The sequence below is a fragment of the Oryx dammah genome, unplaced genomic scaffold (genome assembly GCF_014754425.2).
Source record: "Oryx dammah isolate SB20612 unplaced genomic scaffold, SCBI_Odam_1.1 HiC_scaffold_12, whole genome shotgun sequence".
Taxonomy (NCBI): domain Eukaryota; kingdom Metazoa; phylum Chordata; class Mammalia; order Artiodactyla; family Bovidae; genus Oryx; species Oryx dammah.
Genome location: NW_024070196.1, coordinates 71,727,353 through 71,735,802, shown reverse-complemented (window position 1 = coordinate 71,735,802; position 8,450 = coordinate 71,727,353). Strand labels below are relative to the sequence as shown.

The window sequence follows — 8,450 nt, the reverse complement described above, 5'->3', positions numbered from 1 at the left end:
CAGAAACGAACCAGTTAGGAACAAGACGGAGAACACGAACAGACAGTTCCCCAAAGAAGACACACGTGACCAGGAAGCACGTCACTTGGAAGTCCGATCAAAGCTGCAAAGCACCACTTCACACCCGTTGGGATGACCCGCCCCGTGCTGCGAGGGCCACAGAGAAATCGGAAACTCAAGCATGGCTGGTGGGAACCCAAGACGGAGCAGCTGCTGTGGAAAACAGTTGGCGGCTCCTCAGAAAGGTAAGCACAGAGTACCCGTATGACCCAACAATCCCACCTCTGGGAGCGGACGTGGGGTGCCTGAGAGCAGCGGCTTGAACCCGTATCTGTCCACCCACGTTCAGGACAGTGTGAGGCACAGCGGCCGCGAGGGGACACGGACCACGGCCAGAGGCGGCGTGGCGTCTCCACACACTCGGGTATGCCTCAGTCACACCAAGATGCCTGCAGCCCCGACCCCGTCCCACTGGGAGGGACGTGCCGACACCGGCGACTTCACGGGGGGACCGGGGGGACGTCACGCTCATGGGACGAGCTGGACACGTGAGGATCAATTCTGAATGATCAGACCCGGACGAAACGCGCACGAGGGGCAGTCTCACAGAGACGGGATGGAGAACAGAGGCTGCCAGGGCCTGGGGGCCGCGGGGAGTCACTGCTGAAGGGGGCAGAGCTTCGGCCTGGGCCGGTGTGGGAGTTCTGAAGACCGTGGAATGGCTGAACAGCCACGTGGACGCTCGATGCCACCCAACTGTACGCGTGCACGGGCTTAGAGTGGTAAATTTCAACTTATGCATGCCTCACTTCATCAGAAACAGTGGGAAACCAAGAAAACAAGCAACCCTGTTTCTGGTCCTCTCTGTCCCCACAAAAAAAAAAAGGTACACGGCCCCCCTCACTGGGAAGCAGGATCCAGAAAAACCAGCCCAGCTCCCCACCTGCGTGCCTGCTGGGCCGGCGCCTGCCCCCTGAGCCTGGGTGCCTGGGCGCCCGCCCCACCCACCCCGGAGGCGCACACTCAGCCCCTCTGGGAGGAGGGGAAGGCCGTCGATCCTGCGCTTCCTCCGCAGGCCAGGGGTGTGTTCCCCGAGCCCTAGAGATGGAGCACAAAACTGGGGGGCCCTCTCTCACTACAGCAGCAACAGCCCAGCCCCAAAGCTTCCTTATTATAAGCCCGTTCTTAAGTGGTCTCCTTGCAACCCCAGGCGAGACCCTCCATCACCCGGGATCACCACCTACCCTCCTCCTGTTGAACCCCCAAGGGGCTGACGGAGATGCTGGCCAGGGCCCCGGTCCCCTCAAGCCCAGGCTGGGGCTGCAGACGGCCCACAGGCTCTTCAGTCCCGCGGTGCTAGGGCGACGTGTCGGGGGTAGGTGGGTCCTTGCCAGGAGTCACACAGGCCGCCCCGCCTCCCCAGAAAGGCAGGCCTGAGAGCATGGGGGCGGGGCGGGGGGGCAAGAGGGGGAGTCCTCAGGAAGGGGGAACCCGGCGGCTGCCCGAACTAGGGATATGCCTGTGCTCTTGGGTGGCGAGGGGCACAGCGTGGGACACAGAGGCCCAGGGGCTGTGGCCTTGTCTCCTGTCCGCTGTGATTCTGGCTCCCGACCCACAGACCACAGGGAGGACAGCTCTGCCGCTCCTAGGCTTGGTGGGGGGGGGCTCCCTGCAGCCCTGTGGCAGGAGCTGCCTGGTTGGCCCCGCCCAGCTGGCCCCGCCCACTTCACTTCCTCCCAGTCAGCACAAGAGCACGTGGGGTCAGCACAAGAGCACGTGGCCCCCGCCTGCCCAGCACACCCTCCTCCCCCAGTCCCTGCCTCCTCGGCCCTTCTCCCCAGCCCCTCAATTCCACCAGTCCCTGAAACCTTGGGCCCCCTGGCCCTTCTTCGGGGACTCAGGGATCCCCCAGGAGCAACCAGCTGATGCTGAAAAGGAAGAAGAACGGTGAATTGGAAGCATTTAGTCTCTGCCTCCCTGAGATGACACATCAGGGTCCAGAGGGGCTTCGCACGGGTGTCAACCTGCCCCACTTGCTACAACGCGATTCGGATTAAGATACCAAGTGGAGCAGAGACACGGACCAACTCTTACATGAACTACTAGTGGGTTTTATGCAGCTGCTTATGACTGATGCATAGCTAGGCATAAATTTTTATGTACGACTGTGCTTTGTTTATATGCATACGCTCATTCCCCACCAGCAGATGGTATGACCAGATCAAGTTCTGCAATGGCTTCCTGGGACTCTATCCTGACTGGCTTCCAGAGGAACAGGCACTTACGTAAAGTAAACCTTCCTAAAACTGCCAAAGATGCAAGCACCAACTCAACTGTTTTTCTAGCTTGTGTACTTGGGTAAATCTTTGATAAATAAAACCAGCTTAGTAAGTATTCATCTCATAAAATAGGTGTATCTTTAGAGTTGTCAGCATGACATACATTGCAACACACTTAAGTCTCCTTGGCTGACTAGTCAAATAAGCCAGTATCGTACCAATTGGACATTTTGCCAGGAGCCAGCACAGGAGACCCCGCCCAGGACACAAGAGATCCCACCCAGGACACAGGAGATCCCACCCAGGACAAGGCCATGCGGAGAGGCCTGATGGGCAAGGCGAGTCAGGTCTCGAGGAGTCCTCTGTCTGAGCATCTACCCGGAAACCAAAATCTGTTTACTGTCGGCTACACTATACTCTTCTGACATCGCTGCTGCTGCTGCTGAGTCGCTTCAGTCGTGTCCGACTCTGTGTGACTCCATAGACGGCAGCCCAGCAGGCTCTGCCGCCCCTGGGATTCTCCAGGCAAGAACACTGGAGTGGGTTGCCATTTCCTCCTCCAATGCATGAAAGTGAAAAGTGAAAGTGAAGCCGCTCAGTCGTGTCTGACTCTTCACGACCCCATGGACGGCAGCCCACCAGGCTCCTCCGTCCACAGGATTTGCCAGGCACGAGTACTGGAGTGGGGTGCCATTGCAGGGGGCTATCCCCGACCACCTTTCTCTGGAGTTAACTCAGAGCTCCAGTTAACAGCCTCCTGGGTATAAAAAGAATGTCTAGGCTTAAATCCCTCTGATGGCTCTCTAACTTGCCTGACCCTTGGAGACTTTTACAACTTGTGATTGTTTACAGCCCCCCAACCTCGAGAGGCATGAAGCTTAAAACATCTTAAAGATATAGGGCCTTTTAGAGTTAAGAATTAGTTTGGTGAAGAGTTTGCTAATGTTTGCCGCCGGGCCTCCATGTCCTTTATCTTTTAGGCACCTGGGAAGATATTAATCGATGTCATCGGGATGTGGAAATGGGAACAGAGTCGTTTTGATGTCAGCAACACTGGAGTTTTGAGTTAATTTTCTCTTTGTTATAAATCACTGTACTCCTCTTTCATTGTTATAAATCGTTGTGTCCTTGCTACGTAAGAGTGTAACTTTATTTAGTGCTTTCTGAGAGTGGCACCAGACTTTGGGAAGAGCAACACTTTTAAGGTTTTCTGGTTGACAGACCCTTATCAGAAAAGGGCCGTAAAATGTTAATCGGCCCTCTGGCCAGAAGATGATGTAAATCACCTGAGACTTGTGTACACAGCTGGGTGTGCAGAGAAAAAGCCTGGTCTTGATAAGAGTCAGGGCTGCTGACGCTGCATAACTTTGTATTGTCCATTGATCTCTATGTACAACCAAAAGTATAAAAGGCCTTTCCGGACAATAGAGGACGGGCCAGCCACTGGAAAGACCGGATTCTCCCGTGTCAAATCTCTCTCTCTCTCTCTTCCTCCCTCCCTCTCCTTTTCAGGCTGAATTCCCATCTGGGGCATGGAGGCTCGCCATGAAACTTACTTGCCCTGGCTTCTAAGACCCACATGAGAGGGAGCCCACGGCAGGGCACCCTCCCTTATTCAAAAGGGCGCTGGTGGCCTACGCAGGTGGCGCAAACCTCTTGTCTCGAGGTTTTCTTAGTTCTCCGCGTAACCCAAGTTATTCAGCCTCTCTCCTCCACTAAATTTTCCTACTATACTATTCCTTCCTAACCTCTTTTTATATTTCTAAATAAATAAGTTTTTCCTCGCCTACTCCGTCTCCCCTTCAAATTACCCTGGATCCACCGGGGCTGGACCCTGGCAATTTAAGATTATAAACTTGATTTTAATCAAATCCAGTCACTATTCTCTCTCTTTTTTAATATTCATTTACGTATTTGGCCGCACCAGGTCTTCGTTGCAGCATTTGGGATCCAGCTCCCTGACCAGGGATCAGACCCGGGCCCCCCGCACTGGGAGTGCGGTCTTAGCCACTGGACCACCAAGGACACCCTCCCGTCTCTATTCAGACAATCTTTCTTTCCAGAATGACTGTGTTTCAGTCTGACTAAAAACCGTTCCCAAATTCTTTTTGGTAATTTGAAACCTTAAGAGTTCTACCAAGTTAAGGTAAACAATAGATACCCCGTTGTTTTGCCAAAAGTTTTCCTTTCATTTTAGGTTTGAGGCATTTGTCAAAAAGAGAAAGCACTCATTTCACACAAACAAACAATTTCACTTTTTAACAGAAGATTATCCAACTTAATCTCAATATCCAAGGACTTCCCTCACAGCCCAGTGGTTAAGAATCTGCCCGCAAATGCAGGGGACACAGGTTCGATCCCTCGTGCGGGAAGACTTCGCATGCCATGGAGCAGCTGACCCTGCGTGTGCGGCTACAGCCACGCTCTGCAACAGGAGAACCACCGCAATGAGCAACCTGCGCTCCTCAGCGGGAGAGCAATGCCTGCTCGCCGTCACCGGGGAAGCCACAGCAACAAGACCCAGCTCAGCCAAAAGTAAATAAATAAGACAATTTTCTAAAATTCCCAAATACAGTCATTAGGAGAAAAGCAGCAAGAGAGAAGTAATAGTGCACACACCACCAGACTGAGCCGGCATCCACACCCCGACTTGAACGGTGGGGAAGTCCTGAGCCGGCTTCCACAGCCCGACTTGAAAAGCGTGGGCAAGTCCCACGTCACAGCAGTCTGGAGTCCCAGAGGGGAAGGGTCCTGGGCGGTGTGTCCACCGCGTAGGGGAGACTCTGAACTGCAGCCCCGGGGGCTCCGCTCATAATCCCAGGCCGCAGACCAACAGCATCATCGGTTTCTGCACAAAAAAACTGCAGCTGTGGTTCAAGGTTCACAATGCTGTTTGACTCGCCTTGTGAGTCATAAGAGTCCTTCGGCCTCAGGGGGCTGGCGGGGTCCACAGGGGGCCGGCGGGGTCCACAGGGGGCTGGTGGGGTCCACAGGGGCCTAAGAAACTCCAAGACCCAGTCCTTTCTTATCTAAGTGCCACCTGACTTGCCGGTAGGACTGACGTGCTTGTGATCCAGGCAGGGTCAGAGGTCGGTCAGAGGCCTGCTCCTCTACTCCTGAAGCCTGAACAAGACAACCTCCATTGAGATTTCCCTGTCACCAAATATGTGTATAATTTCTACATAAGATAAAGTGCTGAAACACTCATGATTAAGAAGGCACGAGTTTAAGTGTCTTTGCTTTGGCTTCTGATGTTTATATAACAAAGAAGCTAAAGACATTTGAAGGTGAAAACGCTGGTCGATCCATTGTGTCGGATTCTGTGTGACCCCGTGGACTGTAGCCCTCCAGGCTCCTCTGTCCACGGGACTCTCTAGACAAGAACACTGGAGTGGGCTGCCATTTCCTCCTCCAACCTTACGGATTATGGGCGCCCATCTTCACAAAATTCGCTCATCTGCCACAGAACACTGGGATAGGACAGGTACTCTGCAGTTGTCTACTTCCTCATTCTCTCTATAAAATAAAGGCTGCTAGTGGTTTCAAACTTCAATCAACACGTGCGAATCAAACTACTCCTAGTCCAAGCAAAGGGAAACAACTTTGTCCACAAGGCAGGAAAGCGGAGATATGTTCTTAGGCGAAAAGCACGCAGAGCATGTGGAATACGCTTTTTTGAGGGAGGAGAGTCACTTTTGTCCTCAAGCAAAATACTAAAGGGAGACAGGGCTGCCCTGCTGGCTCCAGGGTGGAGAGTCTGCCTGCCAACGCAGGGGACACAGGTGTGGCCCCTGGCCCGGGAAGATCCCATGTTTCGTGGCGCAACCAAGCCTGTGTGCCCTAGAGCCTGCACTCTGCAGCGAGAGGCCCACGCGCCAGAGCTGAGAGCAGCCCCTGCGCGCCGCAACTAGAGGACGCCTGCGCAGCAGTGGAGACGCAGCACGGCCAACAAGTAAAAGGTTAAAAAAAAAAAGAGGGAGACAGATCCTGGTCAGTCACAAACTCGCCGTCGGCCTTCCACAAGGGTTAAGTCACGTGCCCCTGCAGCTGCTGACCTTCAGCACGCCCCGAAGGAGTTCAGGGAAACGAGGCCCTCCGTGCTCAGGGAAACCCGGCAGGACAGGGCTTCAGAGAGTCAGCTACTCTCAGGAGCTGATTTTATGAGCCCGGTGTTTGCACCTTCTTGTATCTAGAAAAGCACTAGATTCCTTCCTGGCAACAGCTGCTCTTTGTCCAAGCCACCTTCCGCAGACTTGACTGCAAGCGCTCCCCTTCGTCAAAATCACATGTACACCGACCTTCCCCCTTCCTCTTTTGAGCGCCTTCCCGAGTGGCCTGGAATGCTGTCTCCCAGGCTATGGTCCTCATTTTGCCCCAAATAAAAGGTACCTCGCAACTCCTGTGTTGTGACAGAGGATGAGATAGTTGGAGGGCATCGCCGACTCAGGGGACATGAGTTTCAGCAAACTCCAGGATTTGGTGATGGACAGGGAGACCAGGGGCACTGCAGTCGGTGGGGTTCGGACACGACTTAGCGAACAGCAAAGCGAGACCAGAATCAGTTTGTAAACATGAATACTCTTCACTTCACCACTGATCAAAAACGGAAGTGCCCACAGAGAGAAATTCTGTCTCAGTGGAGAAAACAATACCTTGTGGGTCATCAGCGTCCAGTCCTGCCCAGTCGATGCCTTTGAGGTTTTCTCACCACCTGCGTGTCGGGCTGCACAGCCCGCTTGCACGTTTCGTTATCGCCGGATCCTCAGTCCTTCCCGTTGACTCAATGTTCGGCATAACGCTCCGAACATCAGTTTTCCCCACTTTTCTCCCGCCCTCCTGGCCTGGGAGTCAGTCCTGTCACTGCCCGTGTCCTCCTCGGTCTGACAGAGCCCTGCGTGTCGAAGGGAGACACAGTGGTGGGAACTTTGATGTGGGCCACCGCGCAAGCCACGGGGCGCCCACATCTCCCGAGCTCTGCTCCAGATGGAAGCGGCCTTGCCACGCGACCCTGATGTCTCACAAACGTTCATTCACACGGCAGACGGCCACCGTGACCTCACGTCACCATCTAGAGACCTGAGAACTCGACGTTTAAAATCGTCCCAATTGACCTCCCTCAGGACTCAAAACCCCGGGTTACTGTGGCCTCTGATCACCCACTGAGAAGACTCGGTCCCTGCCAGACCCAGCCACGAGGCCTCATGTAAAGACTGGAACAAAGAGCTGACTGTGTGTCACGGTTTAAGGCCACTTCCCCACGACGCCCCACCCCCCAAGGTGTCCACCCAACAAGCTCACAGCTTCCGGAAGACGAGACACGTCCAGCAACACTGCCCGGCTCTGCAGGAGGGCAGGAGGCCAGGTCCAGTGGGCAACCTCGGGTGGGGGTCCCGGGGACCTGTGCCTCCACTCTGACTCCCTCGGGCCCCGACACCCCACCCACATTTTCCCTTTCAAAGGCCTCGCGGCCCCTGAGCCAGTCCAGTACCATGCCGTTTCCAGTGTCCGCCGTTGTCGATCTGACCCGACAAGCCCAAAGGAAGCTGCTGGTCAAACCTCAAAGGCAGCAGCAGGCCCAGGGGCCCAGGTTTCTTCCTGGGAAGGCTGCCAGTTTCACAAAACAGAAGGCCCAAGAGGCCCCAGGCCTGCCGGGGGGATAGGGACATGGCTGAGCCCTCGCCTGGGCCTCGGAGTGCTCCCTCCCTGGGGACCCGAGGCGCTCAGACTCTACTCTGCAGCCTTGTCCCAGGTCCACACTCTCCCAGAAACCGCCGACCTGGGAGTCCGGGTCCCAGAGCCCTGCGGTGGCCCGCCCCGACCCCCACCCCGCACCCCCCCCACCCCCGCCCCGGCCGGTGCCCAAGGAGACCTTCTCCTGAAACACGGCTCCCTTCCCTCCACCGGCCTGGTGTCCCTCCTGCCACCGCGTCAGAGGCCCCAAGCCCAGGTCAGAGTCCCCGCCCAGCTTGGAGCCCCCCAGCTCAGGTCAGAGCCCCCATCCAGGTTGGTGCCCTACCCAAGTCGGAGCCCCACCCCAGGTCAGATACCCCCCAACCGGGTCAGAGCCCCCACCCAGGTCGGAGCCCCCACCCCAGGTCGGAGCCCCCGCCCAGCTGGGAGCCCGCGTCCCGGGAGGATCCTTCCCTGGCGTCCCGGACGCCCCCCACCCGT

General features: G+C 55.8%; 1 protein-coding gene across 1 annotated transcript in view; it reads left to right on the top strand.

Moving 5' to 3' along the window:
* The window catches only part of TXNRD2 (thioredoxin reductase 2), a 38,440-nt gene that overhangs the window by 2,974 nt on the left and 27,016 nt on the right, over positions 1-8,450 (top strand). The gene's annotated exons all lie outside the window — the stretch shown is intronic.